The following is a 22578-nucleotide window of genomic DNA, read 5'->3' on the forward strand; positions in this document are numbered from 1 at the left end:
TCCTAGTATTTATCAACCACCACAATCTGGCACTATCTTTATGGTTTATAGCATCCAACAAATTATTTAGTTATGTGGTCTCTCTTTTTGATGGTCAGTCAATTTTTGTACTTCTTCCTTGCTGTGTGTAACACCAGTCTATCCTGCGTATTCACATCTTTTATACAGTGAATTACATTTCTGTTTTTCTCCTTACATTCATCATCGAACCAGGTCTTCTGAATTGTCTAATGTTTCTGAATTGTCTAATGTTTAATGCTTGTACATTGTTTTGTAGCTAGGGATTTTATTTTTCCATTATGGTAGTATATTAATGTATTACCTTTTCACCTTGAAATCTCACCATCCCTAAAGAATAGTTCTAGCGAGGGTAATGATTTCGGTTCGATTTTCGGTAGAATCTCGGTTCTCGTAATACAATACCATTTAATTACACATCTGGCCAAGCCAGATATTTTGATTGGGATACCCTTTGAACAAGCCCTTTACACAATCACTCTCAAGTTCTAGGGTCAGTGCAAGTAGCCAGTGATCACTATCATCTCTAGGGGACACCTAACATTTATTTAATTTTAGGCCACCACTCTAACTTTATTGGGATATAATCGATATTGATAACATGAGACTCACAAGCGAAGTAGTGATCGTATTTGTGCCATTTTGTGGGCATGCTTATGTTGTCTCTTAGCGTGTGTGGCTACTAAAATCTGGTATATCTCATGCTTGATCTTCATCAAAAATTCCACCCATCATATCAAAAGGTTCATATTGCAAATTAAAATTGCCCACTAAAATGATTTGGCAGTACATTGAATGTGCTCTCTTCCAGTACTCCATACGTGATTCTGCAAGATGCATGATCTTCATTCCTATGCCAGCTGATTGTCAGTAATATATGTTTAGCAGCAATACATCCAAAGTGTGTCTCTTGTATATTTGGATTTCTATTATCTATCATATCAACCTGGGCATCCAGAGATGAAATAACCCAAGTGGTTAAGCCCCCATTTGGTCTCCGCCCTCTGCTGGCTTTTGTTCTTGCAATTTCATAGGTGGCATGTCCCTGAAGGTAAAACTGAGATTCTGAAGAGATGTTTCTTCAAAACATACAAACTTGTGAGCTCAAATAAAGCCACTCCAGTCATCATCCTTTACATTCTTAAGTAGGCAGATTATATTCCAAGGTATAATGTGCACCTACTGGGAAACCCCTTATGGAATGATCCAAAGTTGTGTCTCAGCATTAGAGGTGCGCTTTTGGTCAATCAACCTCAATTGGTCCTATATCATGTTCTTTCTTTCAATTTGTGGGTGTTATCTTCCTGTGTCATACATGATAGATGGTCTGGCCTCTTTATGTCTTGATTACACTTCTCTCCCATACCGGTTAGCCCAGAGGTGCCTAGCAATAGAGCAGCTAGAACAAAGAGTGTCTTTTGGCCAGTCTCCTTCTTCTTATTAAAACCTTTTACTGGCAGATTTGGTCTAGCCCAGGGGTCTGCAACCTTTGGCTCCCCAGATGTGTTGGACTACAATTCCCATCATACCTTGCCATTGACTATGCCTGCCTGGATGATTGTAGTCCAAGCCACCTGAAGAGCCAAAGGTTGCAGACCCCTGGTCTAGCTCCCAATGTTGACCTGTTTGGGTTTATAAGATCTATATTCAATGGAAAGAGGTCCATCAATAAATATTTACTTTTGAGCACTAAGGCTATGTAGTCTTTCCCACTACCATCGATCGCAGGGTAGCAAAAGCATCCCATAATGTCTCTGCATATTAGAGCAACACAGCAACACCTTCTTCTAGCCCTAATCCAGTGGACTGTTTTATTTAGAAGCAAATCTCTAGATTCTCTAGAATCTCTAGAATCTTGATCAAGCTTCGGGACATTGACAAGAAAACCCCAATGTCTATTTTGATTATTCTCTGTTGTATAAGAAGTCATACCATCTCTACTTGTTTGCTTCTCCTTACCCTTTAATGGCCTGGCCTGCATGTGATCCACCCAATGCGTTCTCTTAGGGATCCCTGTCTCATCTTTACTGAGCATAGTTGCTTTGTGTCTTCCCTTTGAGCTACTGCTACAAAAGTACTTTTGCTTTATTGAAATTGGACAGTAGTAAATCACAGCTTGACTTGTTTAAATTTGAGTCAGTAGCAACTTGAGGATGACCCTCCTTTCTTACATGAGGATCAGAGATACCATTAGGGATGATTTTTCCTATGCGTGATAGCTCATTTTTAAGATGGTTAATTACTCTAAGAGTATCAATAGCAAGTCTTAGATCAATACAGTTACAGTCAAACTTGAATTTAATGAATTATCACTAATGTGACTGTCACTGTTGGCTGGCCTAAGCTTTCTATTATTGCCATTGTTACTATTAGATGTCATCGGTGCAACCAGTCTCTGATTAGCCGTTGTGTAGTGCCTAACCAGTTAGGTTGGCCCTAATGATGACACCTAAGGGGCTAAGGATGGTAAGGGGTTTGAACCTATTTACAACCGCTACCTCCGGCAGGTAAACAAGATAATTATCCGGGTCCTGTGAAATATGGCCATCAATGCATGGTAACTTATAACTTTGGGAATCTTTATTGCCCATCCCTTTATTGTGCGTTTGCAGAGGAATGCTATAATTTCTGCTGCCAAGTTGGCTCGTACCCTCTGTGACTTAATAGTTCCCCATAGATTTGTGCATATAAAGTCAGTAGTGAACTCCCCTCTCCCACCTGTGCCTTTAGTTGAACCCTTGGATGTACACTTAGTCATTATCACCCGTATCAGTTGTTATTCCGTGGTCTGAGATTGTCTCCCAAATTGATGGACTGCTGTTGTTGGGTACCGGATTCAATGGTCATCAGAGCTTTATTAAAATGATTTATGATACAATTGATGGAATTATGATTTCTCTCTTTAGGTGGAGACACAGCAATCTTTTTATCCCCTTGAGGTTTGTAATTACTTAATAAATCTTCTATTTCGTTTAAAAATACAGTTGCCTCATCAATTGGTTTACTAACCAGGGTTGATCTTTTGACAGATCTAGAGGTGGGTAAATATGTTGACGCTTTCCTTTTCGCCATTGCCCAATATTCCTATTCACTTATTTATTTTCAAATTTCTTTATTCGCATTTGTTATAGGTACAACAGCAGTGTGGCAGTGGGTGCCAACTGCGGCATGGAGTGAACTTGTCTATGTAAAGCCAGTCATTTAATTGAACAATAAACAACATTAACATAAAACAATTAACAATAACCGTGATTGTCTCCAGGTGATTGGTAAATAGTTCATTTGAGAGGGTCAACACGGGGGGGGAGTCCAAGAAGGGGGATCAGGCATGTTCAAGCGGTGGTCTATTCAGGTGTCTTGTGATGGATAGGTCGGTTAGCATGGGGGTGAATTATTCAAGGGGGTTTGTCGTCATTGGAGGTGTGGAACAGAGCCCATGTGAGGGCCTTCCAAGCGTCCAGTGCCTGGCTTGCGTCTTCAGGGGACCTGGCAATGCCTTCCTCCCAGGCCAAAGTCTCTGCCCCGACCCAGCGTTCCAGTTCGCTGTGCCATGCATGGAATCGTGGGCCACCCGGTCACTTCCATGCCATGGCGATGGTCCTTTTAGTCAGGATGCATGCCAAGTCCATAAGCTTTACGGTGTGCTTAATTTTGGCTAGTCTGGGTTAAGTCCCCAGGAGGCACTCTCTGGGGGTCCACTCGTACCTGGTCATGCCAGCCCTCCTGCAGGTTTGCTCCACTTCGGCCCAGAGTTGTCGGGCCTTGACGCATACCCAGAACATGTGCATTAGGTCCGCTTTGTCTCTGTTGCACCATAGACAGTTATGCTGGGGTTGCTCGTAGATCTTCGCTATTCTATGCGGTGTTAGGTACGAGTGATACAGCACGTTGAGTTGGATCAGTCTGAATCTGGAGTTCCTGGAGACCTCCCTGGGGAACGCCAGTGTTCTCTCCCATTCTCCATCGGTCATTTCCCGCCCCAGGTCTCAGTCCCATTTAAGTTTTAGATCAGGGTTGCAGGGATTGGGCCTGTCTATTAAGTGACTGTATATTTGAGACACTGGTCTCCATCCTTCTCCCAAACTGTACAGGAGTGTTACGAAGGGGTTGGACTCGGGCTTCTCAGGCCAAATATCCCATTTGGTTTGCGCTAGTTTCCAGATCTTTAGATACCAGAGGAATTGGCCACTGGGTATGCCATCTTTGGATTGCAAGGAGAAGTCTCGGAAGGAGCCTTTGTTATATAAATCCCCCCATGTGTACACTCCCTGCCTTTCCCAGTATCTGATGGTTGCTACGTTGACACTGTTCTGGCACAAATCGAAAAGAAGCGGAATGTCCAGAGCATATGCGTGCTTCAGGTGGAGAAGCGATTTTGTTCTGTGCCATATTTGCTTACCCAGGGCGGCTAAAAAGGGGGTCTCGTTTGTGAGATATAGGGGAGCCCAAATGAGTTCCTTTAGCCGTTTCCGGGGTGACGTCATTAGCCAACCATTTGGCTACAAAGCTGAGCTGAGCTGCCAGATAATACTTCTCCAGGTCAGGGAGTTGAATGCCGCCCTGTCTGTACGGGAGGGTTAATGTGGATAGTGCCAATTTGTGTCTGCCTTTTCCCCATAAGAATTCTTTAAGTATTGTCTCTAATAGTTGGAAAAGGGAGCTTTGATGTAGTGGAACACATTTTGGAATCCTTAGAGAAATCTGGGGAGAACGATCATTTTGATGATGGACGCCCTTCCCATCATGGACAGGGGGAGTCGGGACCAGAACCCTATTGACTTGCGTAGAGGGGGCAACGCTGCCGCTGTGTTGTTTTCGTGCATGAGTTCAGGCGTGTGATATATGTTGACTCCAAGGTAGCGGAATGTGGTGAGGTGCCAACTCACCTCCAATGAAGGTAGGTCATCTATGTGTTTGCTTTTGAGGCCTCCAAGTGGGAAGAGGCAGGATTTACTTCTGCTGAATTGTATGCCCGATACTTTGGCAAAGTTGCAGAGGACCTGCAGATGGTCGAGGCGTTCAGGTGCGGGTCTCTTACATAGAGGAGGACATCATCCACGTACAGGGATATTATGTGATCTAGCCCGTCCAGCTGTATAGCAGCATCAAAAAATTGTTTTCTGAAATAGATGGCAATAGGTTCAAGCCCAAGTATGCAGAGCATGGGGAGAGTGGGCAACCCTGCCTAGTGCCCCTTTGTATGTCCCACGCTGCAGAGATAAGCCGTCCGGATTTTACTTGTGCCTTTGGTTTAGAGTAGAGGACTTTGACCCATCTAATGATTTTCTCTCCAAAGCCGAATTCCCAGAGCACCGCCAGCAGCCACTCCCAAAAGATGGAATCAAACGCCTTGATGGCATCCAAGGAAAGCAGAGCGTAGGATCCCCCGTTTAAGTTGGCCTGAGACATGACATGTTGGAGCCTGCGGAGGTTGGCGGTGGTGTTACGGCTTGGCATAAAGCCATTTTGGTCAGGGTGCACCAGTCCTCCTATTACCCTGGAAAGTCGCTTGGCTAGGATCGTTGTCAGAATCTTGACGTCGTAATTGAGCATTGCAAGTGGGCGGTATGAGTCACAATCTTCAGCTGGTTTTTTGGGTTTAAGCATTGGAATCACCAAAGTCTCACACATACTCTCGTGTAGGATCCCCAGTTCGTAAGCCTCCAGAAAAACCTCATGCAGCAGCGGGGTTAAGTCAGGTTCATAAGTCTTGTAAAATTCGGTGGGTAGCCCATCGCCACCCGGGGCTTTGCACGTGGCCAGGGACTTGATCGCTTCAGTTATATCGTCCTTGGTGATGTCTGCATCTAGGGCTTCTTTGTGTGCGAGCGGTAGTTTAGGCAGTCCTAGTTCTTCCAGGGTGTCTGAGATCTCGCCTGGGGGAACCTGGCCGTCGTGGGAGTACAGCTGGGCGTAGAATTGTTTACAAATGTCGTTGATGCCCTGTTGGGTCTGGTATAGCGTGCCATCTGCACCGTTCAAGGCTGTGGTTGGGTAGCTGGGATGTTCTATTCTGCACAGCCAGGCTAGTAGTCTACTGGGTTTGTCCGCCTGGGTGTGTGCCCTGTTGGTCCTGGTGGTGCAGTCAAACTTGGCTAACCTGTCCCAAGCCTTTTTGCATTCAGTTCTAATTTGCTGGAGCTTGTCCTCTTCTTGCTGGGAATCTCGGTGCCGGATTCCAGCTGTTCTATTTCGTTTTCCCATTGCTCTAGTTCGGTTCTTAGGTGCTTCCCGATTCCCCCTGCCTTTGCTATGATTTCACCTCGTATAACTACCTTCAGGGCATCCCATAATGTGCTTAGGTGGTCAATGCTATTCATGTTTTCCTTTATGTAGTTCTCCAGGGACTCCCTGAGGTCGTCTCTGAATGCTGGGTCTTTTAGTGCTTCCGTAGGCATCCTCCATGTGGGTATTGGAGATCTGGGCCCTGCGGTGCTCCATTCTATTGTTAAGGGGGAGTGATCGGAGATGGTCCGGCCCAAGTATCGTGCCGTGTAGATCTGGGGGAGGCTTTCTCTGCCAGTGAAAATGTAGTCGATCCTAGTGTGGAGGTTATGTGGAGACGAGTAGAAGGAGTAGCCCCGGTCTCTTGGATGTTGCTCCCGCCAGATGTCCAATAAGTCTAGGCGGTTCAGCATGGCATTTAGCGCCACGGTGAATGCCGACGGACCTCCGGGGAGAGGGTTGGACCTATCAAGATCCGGGTTGCTGACACAGTTGAAATCTCCCCCCCAGATAAAGAATCCATTCCTGTACTGTGTCACCTTGGCATACATCAGGTCTAAATGCGCTGGTATGTTGTTGTTGGGGAGGTATGAGTTCACAATGCATATTTCAGTTTGCTCAATATGGCCCCATAATATCACATACCTTCCTTCTGGATCTGATTCAGCCCTGTTGAGTTGGAAGGGGATTTGGGGGCTGAGCTCCCGTCAGTAGGAACGCTTTCTGTCTGCTTAACGAAGGATCACCTTATAGATGCAATGTTCTGGTCTCATAACTTGATGCAGTGTCATTCGTAGGCTTCGTGATTCCTGCTTAGTCCTTCGGCCCCTGAGGTGCGTTCATCGCCTTCGACTAGGTTGTTATGCTCCAGCCGGGGTTTCCATGAAAACAGCTTTCCCCTTGTAGAGTATCTTGAGGCGTGAAGGGTATAGGAGCATGTATTTGAGATTGAGTTTGCGTAATCTAACTTTAATTGGTATGAATGAATTCCTGGCTCGCTGCACATTGGGGGTATAATCAGGATACATGACAATCTTAGAGTCATTCCGTTTGCTCTCACCTCCCTCTCTCGAGAATTTGAGTATCGTTTCTCTGTCACGGAAATTTAGAATCTTCGCAATCATTGGACGTGGGTGCGATCCTGGTGGGGGTCTTTTTTGTAGAGATCGATGGACTCTTTCGAATGAGAATCCCTGTGTGAACTTGCTGGGCCCAATCTCCTGAAGTATCATGGACTCTACGTATTCTGTTGGGTTGGTTCCCTCCATTTCTTCTGGAATTCCTAGAATGCATATATTATTGTGACGAGCCCTCCCCTCTGCCTCCTCCGATCTTGCCTCTAGTCGTGCAACCTGCCTTTCTAGCTCGTTTACCTTGGTTTTCAAGTCTGTGGCGGTATCTGTGGTGTCCTGCAAATTCACCTCCACTTCGCTCACCCTTTCTGTAAGATTACGGGCATCTTGGCGCATGAGCTGCATGTCAGCCTTGAATTCACCTATTTTGGTCTCAATAAATGTCTGAAGCACCGCAATAGCCTGCAGTACCTGAGTGTTTTTAGGGTCGTCCTCGGGAGGGGGTGGTTTCGTTTGTGTGGTAATTTCATGTTGGATTGCTGTTTGGGTCTTGTCCCCGAAAAGGAGTCCATAATTGTCGCTGTTTTATTCTTGCGTTGTGAGGTGGTCATCTTGCGCTGTGTTGCGTGGGTTATTCCAGCAGGTTCTGGCTCGGCCCGATGTTTTGCAAGGTGGCCCTCAGCGTGTCTTGATGAGCCCCTTCTCCCACGTTTTAGCGTTAGTCCTCTGCCCTGGTGTCAGGCCTTGTGTTACCTGGATGCCAGTGACTAGTGGCCTCCATTACCCAGTGCTTCCAAGCTCACCTCGGGCACCGCACTTCGCTGGGACTTCCCGCCACCCCACCGCGCGGTAGGGTAACAGGTTCCCTTCCTGCTCCCTGACACCTGGGCCAGCTATTGTTCCTTGGGACCCCTGCGGCCTAGTAGATGGGGCCCAGCAAGTGGGGAGCTATTCCTGTGGGCGCGAACAGTGCTGCAGTCCAAAGCTCTTTCAGTGCTTACACGGCGTACCCTCAGGCCTTCTCGGGTTTCGCCTGCAAGTGTATCCGGGCTCCAATGCTTGAGTACAGCCGTGTGTACGCTCTGGCGGGGAATCCTGTTATTCCGCGTATTTCGCTCGTGTTACACAGGCCTTGTTATGGTCCCGATCTTCGTCTGCGCATGGAACTAGCAGATTGGGCGGATGCTGCAGGGGGAGAGCGGTGTGTCGTTCCTTGCCCCGGTGGTGTCTCCGTGTTGCCAGCGGTCTCCTCTCTCGATGCGGCAGCTGGGGAGGGCTGTAGCAGGTCCGTAGCTCGGCAGCGCCGCCGCATCTCTATCTGCTATGCGGTCAACTGGGCCGGGCCGCGACGAGCTCAATGCGAGGCGGCACCTCCGTGTAGCTATTTCAGAGGGCAGCTGTGCCCTCCTCGGTCTCCCGGTGTCAGCGGTCCTCTGATCTGGACCGTGGCAGTCTCCGCCGACTTCCACCATCCAGTGTGCTCCAGGCCTTCAGCATCTGAGTGGTCTCCTCCCCCGCCGCAGTCTTCGACTCCGCTTAGGCCGCCATTACAGTGGGACCCCCGGGGCTCATTCACAAATCTTGTTTCGGAGTATGCAGGCTCCGATTTTCTTCGGGTCTTCGCCCGAAAGGCACAGAGGCGCTGGTGCAGTGGTTTCTTGCCAGAATTGTTGCCTTTGGTAGCAATTACAAGGATCAATGTAAGAATCAGGACGGGAGCTCAGCTCTGCTGCTGCCTCACTCCATGTACTCCGGCCACGCCCCCAATATTCCTATTTACTTAATGTAGAAAGTTTATAATTTAAAAACAAATAAATACAAGGTAACTCACCAATTCATTGGTCTGCCGATAAAATGAAAAATAAAATTCAAAAACAAATCATCATTATTAAAATATTCCGGACAAGAGTACATATAATTACAACCAGAGAAAGAAATCTGGGACTTGTCCAGGGAATGTTTGATGGCTAAAGGGGCACCCTTAGTCCAACTAGTCTCCTCCCCCACAACAGGTCAGTCCACATTTTAGAATATTCCAGAATAAAGATGAATAAAATCAAGAAAACTAAAATCTCATACCTGTGCTGGAGACGCCTGATGACTTGAGGGGCACCTTTTAGCCCAAGCCCCCCCCTCCCACACCAGGACATGAAATACCAAATCAAGGTACCTAGACCACAGCGCACAATACTAAAACTGGTACGTTCAAGTTTATGGCTAGCTGCTGATCAGGACCTGGTGATCGAAGATATCAATCTCATAGGTCTACTCCAGTTTACATGGGATTGCAGCCACAACACAGACTAAACTCGGGCGAGGCAAAAGCTTGTACATTTACATTGAAAAAACAAGAAAGGGTGAGGCATGCACACTAATTGCTGGCCAATATATTACCTGGAAAAAAATTGCTGGGTTGAATCCCAAAAGTGTTCAGTGATTCACAGGGTTATATTCCAATTGCTGCCAAAATGTTCACAGGGTTGAATCCCTTCTGCTGCATTTGCACTGCTGTTCTCCTAGCGCTCTCGTGTCACCAACACTCTTCAGGGAGGCTGTGTTGCGTTTCTTTTCAGGTGAATCCAATATAATTGCTATTGCAGTCTCTAAGGATTGTGGGAGCTGTAGTGAAACCATTTTATCAATTCAGGTGACCAAGGAAAGACGCCCCTCCAGGAGCACACATCTTACCCTTAAATAGGGGGACGGGGGAAAACCATAATTATGGCTCTCCAATGTAGGGCATAATAACCCCGGTGCTGCAGCCTCTGGAGTCCGGATTTCCACAAATTACATGAAAAAACAAGAAGGGGTGAGGCGCGCACACCAATACCTGGCCAATATATCACCTGAAAAAAAGAAAACTTACTGGGTTGAATCCCAAAAGTGTCCAATGATTCACAGGGTTAGATCCCAACTGCTGCCAAAATGTTCACATTTACTTTGCGCCACACTATGTTGGTCCAAAGTTGATGTGCCATGCGTCAGTTTGTGTTTAATCATCATACAAACTGGAGCTTCGGTTCTCTAGAGATAACTGTCATGATCCCAGTAAATGAGCACAGGTCCTATTCAGGCATACAGGAGAAGCAAGAGACATCACACCAGTCAGCAGGTCAAAAGTGGGTACAAGCCTGGCGCAAAAGGCATTTGTACCATTCATAGCATGTGCACCCATAGGCTCTCATAGTGCTTACAGTGGTTTCATACACTAAACATAGCTGCTGCTAGGTCCATTGATAACTTACAGAACACTCTATACCTATTGGAAAGGGAGCTACTTAAGCCCCACCTCCGCTGGAGCACTTGCTTCGGGTCTGCTGCGCTGACAGCCGGTAACGCTACCGGGGTCTCTCCTCACAGAACCTGTCAAACGAGAATAAAAGAGACATCAGTCTTCACAGAAAAACAACAGAATTCCACAGTCATTGAAAAGACTTACTGAACCGAAGTATCTCAGAAGCGTTTCTTCAGTCAACAGTTTTTTGTTCGTTACCTCAGTATCTTCTGTCAAAAGTTCCGTCACAGCCGCAGCAACTTCTTCACAGCAGTCTTCGTTCGCGGTCGAAGTACCTTCCTTCAGAAAATTTCCTCAGCAGACTCTGCATCTTCAGAAGGTATTTCTTCTTCAGATTTCTGAAAACAAAAGGTATTTTCATTAACGAATGAACTTAAAACAAATATGAAAGAAGTTTAAGTAAGTCATATGAAGTTTCTTCAAGTTTTCACTGCTTCGTTATTACTGCGCTCTTCCATGAAGACAGCAATTACTCCGTATAGACGAACTTACATTTGTAAAATGTTTCTTCATTCCGAGCAACGTCACAGTCATTCCGCAGCCCTTATCCTTTCCGAATTCCAAGAACCTGCAGAATTTAAGGGAAAGTAATAGAAAGAGAGACCTCTCCAACATAGGGTCTATTTAGAATCTGACAAACTATAATATTTTCTCCAAATACTTACCCAAGACAATTCTAGAAAAGCAAGGACATTAAGAACACAAGTCTATTGAACACTGCAGCCTGCCAAGTTAAAAGTCCTTCATTCCAACGCGGCCCTGTAGAATACAGGATGGAGAGCTCCACAAAACAAACACAGGTGAGAAGGGAGGGATTACCAAAGGCACACAGTTATACAGTAATTTCCCAGAAAATAGATATTATAGTAGTTCTATTGTTGTATTGTCATTTACACAGAAAAGGAATCCTAAAAGTGCCCAAGTAAAAGATCCCCTGTTTGACAAGGCAATACGCTCCCGAGGAGTCCAGGTAAGCGTTACAAAACGCAAATCCAGTATTTAAAATACTCCACCTGAGTGTAATGGAGGACACAGGAATTGACAATTTATCCCAGCTTTTGGGCGAGTTAAGGGCAGAAGTCCATGCAGCTAGGTCTGAAACCAACTCTCTTATAAGAGAGTTGGTGGTTAACAGAGAGTGCACTGATGAATTGGGTCGCCAATTGCTACAGTCCCAAGCAGGACAAGCACCGCTTCCTAGTGCGGTTTCACAGGGTCAAATTTCCACTCCCAGTCCTCCTCTACAAGTAGTTTTACCCGGGAACATTACACTAGCATCCCCAGAGAGATTTACAGGGGACCCAAGGCGTTTTGCAGTTTGTATGAACCAATGTAATTTACACTTTCTATGTAGACGTGGGTTCTTTACTTCAGATCAGGCCAAGGTGGCATTTGTGTTGTCATATTTGGGTGGATATGCTGCAGACTGGTCTATACCCTGGCTTAATCAAGATGATCCATTACTGAGGAATTATCCTGGTTTTCTGCAGGAGTCAGAGAAACCTTTTGCTCATCCTGCTCAGGGACAGGCCTTAGATGATGAGCTGCTTTCTTTACGCCCAGGTAGAATTGTTGGCCCATGTAGGCTCTTTTAATCGATTAGTGACAGAGACCAATTGGCCTAAGAAGAGAACCACACTCTTATCGAGGATTAAGTGGAGAACGCAAAGATATTTTAGTGCAAGTAGTGAATCCTCCTACAGATTGTGCTAAATTCATAGGCCTGACAATACAGCTGGATCACCGATTGCAGAACCGGCACTCTGATCGGGCCAGATCAGAGACTAGATCACTCTATGTTCATTCAAAAGACTCTGGAACTCGTCCAATGACTGAAAGTCATCCTGAGCCAATGCAGTTAGGAGGTGTTCGGGGGCCCATATCTAAGGAAGAAAGAGACAAAAGAAGACCGCAGAACTTATGTCTCTATTGTGGTTCAGCAGGTCTTCATTTGTGAAACTGTCCAGTGAAACCAACCCGGAAACTAGTGGGAGCAGTAGACAAAGTGGACAGAAAAATTACAGAAAAAGAACAGCCAGAAAACTCCAACGCCTGACAAGTGTAGAGGTCGACTTGTCGAGCCAGAAGAAGGAAATTTAGATCTCTCATTTCGTTGTTGCAGTTCTCTTAAGTAGTGACCTTCAACCTTCTAAGATATATGCTCTGGAAGCATATGTGGACAGTGGTGTGATTGGGAACTACATGGATTACGAACTAGTAGGCAAGATGGGTATTGGTATGCACCCAAAGGCTGTGGTAGAAAATGTCACTGCAGTAGATGGTACTCAACTAAAATCCGGACCAGTGACGAAGTGTACTGAAGTTTGCACCTTGCTTTGCCAGGAGGGACATTGAGAAAATATCTTGTTTGACCTGATTAGTGCTCCACAGTTTAAGGTGATTTTAGAAATTCCATGGCTAGAGAAACATAATCCCCAGATTGATTAGCATGCCAAAACCTTAGTTTTTACGGAGGAATGCAGCTATTCCCGCTATGTTCAAGGCGGAACCGGTAAAAAAGAAGTTCCAGTGATTCTAAGAGAAACACCCCCCTTAGGGTTGATAGGAACCCTTCCACTGGAGCATCAAGATTTTCAAGAAGCATTTGAAGAATAGGCTAATGTGTTGCCATCTCATCGGCCATATGATTGTCAAATTGATTTGATCCCTGGTTAAAAAAACCCATGCAGCAGAATTTATGCCCTAACTGAACAAGAAAATATTCATTTGAAGACTTATTTGGATAATTACCTTGCCAATGATTTTATTCGGCCCTCTAAGTCCCCTGTGGCGTTTCCTCTGTTTTTCGTGCTCAAGAAAGAAGGGGACCTTCGTACTTGCATAGACTACTGTGCCCTCAACCAGATCACAGTCAAGAAGCGGTACCCCCTTCCACTCATTCCAGTGTTAATGGATCAAGTTAAGGATGCCAGCATTTTTACTAAACTAGACCTTAGAGGAGCTTCCAACTAAGTGAGAATCAAAGAAGGAGATGAATGGAAGACTGCTTTCCGCACAAAATATGGATTGTACGAGTACCAGGTCATGCCCTTTGGCTTATGCAACGCCCCAGCAGCTTTCCAGAGTTTTATGAATGATGTTCTATGTGAATTGCTAGATGTCTGCACTGTAGTGTACCTTCACGACATTCTCATGTATTCAAACTCGGTCCAAGAACACATACCCCTTTTCAAGACACATGGGTTGTTTCTTCCTCAGGACCAGCCCTTATTAGCATAAATCACCCACTTCAGCCCAAAATACAGGTCCTATCATGCCAAGCAGTGAACTCATGCTAGTGAAATGACACCCTCAGCATAAATGTATCATGTATTAAACAAAAAGCATAACAGTGAATTTCGCTGCAATGTGGAGAAGAGTACAAAACTCAGCAGAGGAAACACAAAACTTAGAGAATCATAAAACTTAGAGAAACACAGTCTTACGCCCCTTCAGATGGTATCATTAATCAGCGCTGGAGACCCTGGTCATCTTAAGCTAACTGCTGCCAGCCCCGCTCAGATGACAGCGCTGCAGGGGGCCGCATAAGCCTGTTCCGGGCACTCGCTCTTGCTCGAAACAAGTCCTCGGATCAATCTCCCACCCAGTTCTGGGTGCGTGCACCTTTTGTGCTCTCGTGCCGTCAATCAACATGACGCACAGTTCCAGAACTTTTGTGCAAAATAGGTTTGCCCATGGAAAAACACAGCTCGGTAAATTTCCAACCTGTTCCCTTCTCTGCCCCTCCCTACTGGGAGCCCCTCTGCGAAAGCACAGGAATGTCTTATCAGTGTGAGTGCAAAGCCGTACCAAGCCTTCTCAGGGAAAGAGGATTTGTTTACGAAGCCATGCAGAGCTACAGTTGCAAGAAACAGAATATTCTAAGAGAAGCCGAAATTAATTAACCCCATATGAGCAAGCTCTACCAGGCCTGCACTCATAGCTTAGTGTCCATAGCGCTTCAGAGATTGACTATCTAAGCGCTATGTAGGTGCTATAATGCGCCAAACCCTCTAATAATGTCTCTATTAGCTACTGAACTGGGGCCTCTGCCCTGCCTGTCTACGCACAATGCATAATGTGACCTACCACCCCTACTAGGCCTGCATATTCCTTGTAGCTCACTAATGCGTAATGGAGGCGCTACCACACAATACTGTCAGCATTTAGCACATACTTTGAATAAACTATTGGCTTTCAGCTGCTAATGCAGTCATCTAAAGCCCTAATTGGCAAATTTGGAACTTTGTATTTCACGACATTCCACCCATTTTCAAAGTGTGGGTGACAATGCTGGCTAATATCCATCAACTTTGTATGTAGTGCAGTGATAAATGAGGTAGTTAAAAACCTTGGGGTTTTGCAAGAGGTTTAAGCAAACTATCTTCTAGCGGTTAGTCAGTGTGGCATGCAAGGTTAACAAAAACCCTACCTAAACAAAAATGTACACAAAGTGAACAGGGACATTTACCCTTGCCAAAACCTGGCCTACACAAAAATACCTATAACTTATCATCAGTTAACAAGCAGCATGCACTTAAAATATCAAGGCAATCAGGTGTAGTCTAATCTACAATGCACTATTGCATTTATGTATGGTTACCAACTCTAAACCTGGCATCCTTCCACTCTAAGGGCCTACCCACCCCACTGATCCCAGGGCATACAAACGTGACTATGGGCTGTGTGATTAGACACTTCCCCCATGTTAGTGGAACCCAACCAAAAACCATCTAATTTCATGAGTAAGATGAACACATGGGCACCAGGTTTTCTAAATAAAAACACTTCAACTAATTAGCATCAAAGCTCAATATTGCACTAGCAATCAAAAGAACAAATCGAATGAATTACTCTAAATGTCTACAATCAAATGTAACTCTTTGCATCAGTGTGCTGGAGAAAGCCGTCCCCACAGAAACATGAAACTTGTTGGTTTAACAAAAACTGTGTCATAAAATGTGTCACAAGTCAGTCATTGTTTCATTTACCCGCCTTAAGGCTGGCTGTAAAAGTATCCTTGTGTTTCAAATGTTATCATCTCTAATCAGAGCTCATATACTTGGCAGCATTTCTTTAAAGCAAGAACCTTAACATACGCACAGCTAACTTTGGTGTGCGCACTCATTTTATCTCAAAATATATTACGCTCCTGCTTACATAACCCTGCTGCCCCCACAATTCATAAACACTCTCTCGGCTACGTGTAACGTAGTCATTTTCTCAAAAGGCAAAACATTGCTGGCTAAAGCAATTCAGTTGGAACAGCAAAACATTTCATTTTTTACAGATTAATCTCAAAATGCATTTCAAACCATTTTATAGCATGTTGGTATTCAAGTGCTGTTTCACACAGCTGTTTGTGGTGCATGAAGTCACGGTCCACAACCCATTGTCCACAGTCCTTTAAACAAAAAGGCATAACAAATCAAACAGGTTATTTAAAACCATCAACTGAATCATGAGAATGTGCAGCATCAAGCGCCTGACAAAATGCCAAGTCCGCACCGTGACAGTTCTGGAAAAGTTATTACTTTGTTGGGCACTTCTCGCAGGTTGCAGAACAAATGGCCTCACGTGTCACGCACGTTAGCAGCATTGAGTGCGATGCAGGACAGGTTCAAAGTTCACATAGCACCCCGCAGTGACCCGCTTTCTCTGAGAATGCGTCTGCTTGACTGATCAGTAGTACCCAAAAATTGCACACGTCTACCCCAATCATGGCACGCTACTTTCTTGTTTGTTTTTTTTGCCTAGCCAAAACACAAACAGAAATGTTAGGATTTCACAAAGGTACAATATCAGTGTTATTCACCCCTTCCCTTAACATTTTCCCCGCCGTCATTAGTCTCATCAGGTAACTACACACACATTGCTACCACAATTATTTGTCACCCTTCTGTGTGTTACTGGGGCTTATTTGCACTCAAACATACGGGGTGTAACTGCCTAATCACAAACTCATTTGTGCAATGCGATCATAGTTGGTCAATGGTACCTCTGACTGATCTGTAATTTTACAAAAGCAATATAATAAGTACCCAGATCTCACTTCTCAATGGATCAATGCTTTTCTTTGTCACCAAAGCGTTCACGAATGCCAGGCGCCAAGCGCCAACTTTCTTCCAGTGTCTCATGACCTCGATTCGGTTGCCCTGCTGGCATCACTCGATTTTCAAAGGTAAAGTCTTTCAGTCCAATTCCGCCTGTAGTTGCACAAGCAGTCTCGTTTTTTTTCCAGCTCTCCATACAGCCAGTGTCTTTAAAGCTTCTGGTTTTCCACTTGTCAGTTTCCCAAAGGGTGTCCGCTGATTTCTTGGGACACCCCTTGAGAGCGATAGTGTGAGTCAGTTCCTTTATTTGCTTCAACACATCGTTCATTCTTGCACTAAGCCGTGAGGCTTCTGGATCATGGCTAATGTGCAGTGTTCATGTTATACTCAGTTCTGCATGTTGTTTCTTGCAAAACGGCTACCTTTATCAGTTTTGCTTCCATCTGGAACACCATAATGTCTTTGTCAGTTACTCCAGCCCTAGCAATGTAGCTTGTATTTTGCTGGCTGTGTATTTTCACTTCTCAAAGCGGCTAGAGGTTTTTTCTCCAGTGCACAGCGCTTCACATCACATGGGGAACTGGGATGCAGCTTGCACGGCAATGGCTCTTGAAATAGGCAGCTGTCTTTTCTTAGCCCATTCACAGGTGCACAGTTTCCCCAAATGTTCAAATGCGTGATGCGCCCAGCCTGCCATTTGCATGCAGCATTTCTTTTTCTTCCAGTGTTGATACTGGGTGAATTCCTTGCCTCTGATCAGCTCTGTTATTGCATGCCAGTGTTAGAAAGCATGCATACATCGGCATGTGTAAGGTAAAATGGTGCTAGTTTTTCATCTTCTCACTCATGGCAATTAGCTTTCAGTTCAGCATTCTGGCTTGCACCCCCACCTCTTTCTTTGCTCATTGATAGTGCCTTTCACTGGGGATGGAATGTGACTGCTGGTCATTGTTTATCTTTCCTGTGCACATGGCAGCGCCATACGCACGCGGCAAGCTTGTCTCTTTGCTCTTCGGCCTATAACTCATAAGCTGGGGTGGCTTCAAAGGGAGGCACTCATTTCAGACCGTTCATCCAGCAACTCAGAAAAGCTCCCTTATCTTTCACTGTAAATACCATTTTACTGAACAGGAGCGCGGCATTCTACTTTTTTGCCTTCCTCCCATACCCATTTCACGTACCCAGCCAATGACAGGAATGTCTGCGCAAGTTATCTTCAAGCCACAAGCTCTGCACAGCAAACCGACACAAACTTTCATTTTCAAAAGAGGCATCTTTTTTTGTCATTAGCTTCAACTCCATGTAATTCTGCAAATCTGCAAAGCGTCTTTTAGCCCGTTTAAAGACAGGCTGCTGATCAATGTCCCATTCAAAAGCATATTTTTTCCTCGTAACCTTGTAGTTTGGCTTCACAAACTCACTTCAATGCCGTGTGCGATCTTTCAGAAGAACCCTCAACCCACTGAAGCTTTGTGCTTCCTTCTTACGCACAGGTTTTCCAATATGTTGTACCATTGCCAAACCAAACCAAATCATTGCGTTTAAAAATGTCACTTTTAGTGCAGCTCCCTGCACAATTTCTGCATGAGTAACCCACACTCTGTTTGAATTGTGGGCTATCAATGTGTCAACAACTTTTTCAACAACATTATCACTTGATAGCAACCTTACTTTGTCTTTAGCAGCAAATCCATGGCATAAAGGGGGCACATTCAAATACTCTTGGGGCAATTTAGAAAATATAAATTGTCTTTCCCCCCTAACCATTGCAAACTGATTCTGCAATTTCAAATCAAGGCACAAATGCCATCCACTCACTTTTTTGTGTGAGTCTTTCACCCATTGTAAACACGGCACAGCTAAAATACAATGCAGCCAATTTAGTGTGTTCCCATTAAGCAGAATGCACCACCAGCACATAGAATTTACATTTGCCAAAAACAAACCTCTTCAGACTCTCAACACAGATGTTACTCTTTCTCCTAAACTCGGCTCATTCCCACGTTATCTTCAGGAATGTCGATACTCAAAACCATACATTTTTTTTAAAAACGAACCTTCGCCTCCTTACATTACAGCCCCCACTCGCTAGCACACTGGGGCTGAATCACAATGTTTAAATCACTATTCACAATTTGCATGTCAAATATTCGCAACTTTTTTCTGCCCTCATGCCAAAATAGGGCGAGAACTTTGTCTCACTTTGCAATCCAAATTACAACTTTTTCAAGGGAAACCGCATGAAAACTTCTTTCCTAATTGAACATAAATCTTTCTTCACCATTCCTCGGAGCGCTTTGAACAGAGCCATTTCCCACTTTGCTCAATGCCTTCTGCTCCCTGGCATCATTCCCAAGCAGTAAATCAGCCACAACTGATTTACTGAGGGGGAAACATCTTAACCACACAAGCTGTCGGCTGCGGCGAACCGACACACAATGGCTGTCCTTTTTGACTTCTCAAAGCTGCAGTGAGACGACCAAGGAAATGCGACAGCCTGCTCCTCAATCTGCACTTTGTTCTCTCACACAATTGTCATTTCCCCAGCAAGGCACGGCTCTGCACAATCCCACCAAAGCTTGCCACCAAATGTCTTGAAAAGGGGCGTTTCTTCCTCGGGACCAGCCCTTATTAGCATAAATCACCCAATTCAGCCCAAAATACAGGTCCTATCGTGCCAAGCAGTGAACTCATGCTAGTGAAATGACACAGTCAGTATAAATGTAGCATTTATTAAACAAAAAGCATAACAGTGAATTTAGCAGCAATGTGGAGAAGAGTACAAAACTCATCAGGGGAAACGCAAAACTTAGAGAATCATAAAACTTAAAGAAACACAGTCTTACACCCCTTCAGATGGTATCATTAATCAGCGCTGGAGACCCTGGTCATCTTAAGCTAACTGCTGCCAGCCCCGCTCAGGTGACAGCGCTGCAGGGGGCGGCAGAAGCCTGTTCCGGGCACTCGCTCTTGCTCGAAGCAAGTTCGCGGATCGATCTCCCGTCCGGTTCTGGGAGCGTGAACCTTTTGTGCTCTCATGCCGTCAATCAACATGACGCACAGTTCCAGAACTTTCATGCAAAATAGGTTTGCCTATGGAAAAACCCAGCTCGGTAAATTTCCAACCTGTTCCCTTCTCTGCCCCTCCCTACTGGGAGCACCTCTGCGAAAGCACAGGAATGTCTTATCAGTGTGAGTGCAAAGCCGTACCAAGCCTTCTCAGGGAAAGAGGATTTGTTTACGAAGCCATGCAGAGCTACAGTTGCAAGAAACAGAATATTCTAAGAGAAGCCGAAATTAATTAACCCCATGTGAGCAAGCTCTACCAGGCCTGCACTCATAGCTTAGTGGCGCTTCAGAGATTGACTAAGTGCTATGTAGGTGCTATAATGCGCCAAACCCTCCAATAATGTCTCTATTAGCTACTGAACTGGGGCCTCTGCCCTGCCTGTCTATGCACAATGCATAATGTGACCTACCACCCCTACTAGGCCTGCATATTCCTTGCAGCTCACTAATGCATAATGGAGGCGCTACCACACAATACTTTCAGCATTTAGCACATACTTTGAATAAACTATTGGCTTTCAGCTGTTAATGCAGTCATCTAAAGCCCTAATTGGCAAATTTGGCACTTTGTATTTCACGACACCATGTAAGAGCAGTACTCCAAAAACTGCGACAACACAAGCTCTTTGTCGAACTAGAGAAATGCTCCTTTCATGCAGCCTAAGTGGAGTTTCTGGGATTCGTCCTGTCACCTATGGGAATCCAGATGGATAACCGAAAAGTTGACGCAGTTCTAAATTGGCCTTCCCCAACATCAGTGAAAGTGGTCCAAAGTTTTTTTAGGATTGGCAAATTTTTACAGACGCTTTGTTGCAGGATTCTCACAACTAGTCCACCCAATAACTTAGTCACTGCGAAAGCACAAGACATTCTCCTGGACCAAGGAAGCAGAAGAGGCTTTCCAGACATTACATTTTTTTTCAAGTTTTCAACAGCATCGCAGACATGGAATTGCTAGCAATCAAACACGCTTTCAAAGAATGGAGACACCATTTGTTAGGGGCACGGCATAATGTCACAGTTTTCACAGATAAACGAAACCTGCAATATCTACGCAACGCAAAGGCTCAGTCATCCTGACAACTCCGTTGGGCGTTATTTTTCGTGGCATATGATTTTGTTATGACTTATCGTCCAGGGGTACGTAATGGCAAAGCGGATGCCTTGTCAAGGACTGGAGAGAGAGAAGAGATCCAAAGTACAACAGATCCTCTAAACATAGTTCCAGAAGAGAAGATGCTGGGAGTCACTGGGTCTTCAGAAGAAGATTAGAAGGCACAAGTTCTACCTAACATGACCACTTCAGAATTAGAGGCTTGGGAGTCAAGAGAACCTAAGTTTTGCCTTCGAGAGGGTTTACCTTATTTCCAGAGTCAGCTTTACCTACCCAATCAGAAGTTACAAAAGAAAGTTATGGCAGATTACCATGGGGCCACATTGGAAGGCCACCCTGGAATCGCTAAGACCATGGCCAAAATCAAAAGGCATTTCTGGTGGCCAACATGGATATCATAGATTTCATTCAAACTTGTGGTATTTGTGCTCAAAACAAAAGCTTAAAGCAGAGACCAGCAAGACTGCTTCAATCGTTACCCAACCCACCAGCACCATGGCATACCATTTCTAGGGACTTTATTACGGAGCTGCCCCCTTGTTCGGGGTATAACACAATCCTTCTAGTGGTGGACTTATTTTTCAAAATGGCGCATTTCATTGCCCTTAAGGGGCTTCCTACTTCCTCAGTCTTAGCAAAGGTGTTCCTGGAACAAGTTGTACGTCTTCATGGATTTCCATCTACAGTGATCTCTGATAGAGGGAGTCAATTTGTATCCCAATTCTGGAGAAAGTGTTGTGAGTTGGCTAAAATTGAAGTGCGTCTATCTACCAATCACCATCCACAAACTGACGGTCAAACAGAGAGAACCAATCAGATTCTTGAACATTACCTTCTATGTCTTCTCCAGTAGATAGATTGTTCCTGGGTGGATGTCCTTTGGATTGCAGAGTATGCCTATAATAACTCCGAACACACTTCCACAGGTTATACTCCTTTCTACATATTAACGGTTCACATCATCGGACCTCCACCTTCCATCCCACAGAATCCTTAGAGATACCAGCAATACAGAGTCTTCATGATAACATTTCCATAGTACAAGAAGAGGTTCTACGACATTTGACTATGGCACAGGAAAACCAAAAGAAATTTGCAGATTTGCACTTAAAGGCCCACGTAAATTCCAACCTAGGTTTCTGGGCGCATCCATTGTCAATCCAGTAGCAGTAAGATTAAACTTGCCATCCCACATGCAAATCCATCCGGTATTCCATGTTTCTTTGATAAAGCCAATGAATCCAGGGACCAGATTACAACCACTACCAAAACCCCTAATCATAGAAGGTAAACCAGAATTCATAGTAAAAGAAATCTTAGATTCCAAGATTATCAAAAAGAAATTATTCTACCTTGTAGATTTGAAAGGGTTTGGTCCACAAGACAGGACTTGGGAACCTAGCTCAAACATTCATGCCCCTAAATTACTTCAGAAGTTTCATCAAAACCACCCTACTAAGCCAGGACCGGCGGGTTCATCCTTGGGAGGGGTCTTGGGGGGGGGGGGGGATCGTCATGATCCCAGTAAATGAGCATAGTTCCCATTCAGGCATACAGGAGAAGCAAGAGACATCACATCAGTCAGCAGGTCAAAAGTGGGTACAAGCCTGGCGCAAAAGGCACAAAGGCATTTGTACCATTCATAGCATGTGCACACATAGGCTCTCATAGTGCTTACAGTGGTTTCATAAACTAAACATGGGTGCCGCTAGGTCCATTGATAACTTACAG

General features: G+C 45.0%; 1 protein-coding gene across 2 annotated transcripts in view; it reads right to left on the minus strand.

The window, feature by feature from the left end:
• Positions 1 to 22578, minus strand: part of CARD9 (caspase recruitment domain family member 9) — a 496386-nt gene that overhangs the window by 413448 nt on the left and 60360 nt on the right. The gene's annotated exons all lie outside the window — the stretch shown is intronic.

The sequence above is a fragment of the Ambystoma mexicanum genome, chromosome 8 (assembly GCF_040938575.1).
Source record: "Ambystoma mexicanum isolate Mex_15411 chromosome 8, UKY_AmexF1_1, whole genome shotgun sequence".
NCBI classification, from domain to species: domain Eukaryota; kingdom Metazoa; phylum Chordata; class Amphibia; order Caudata; family Ambystomatidae; genus Ambystoma; species Ambystoma mexicanum.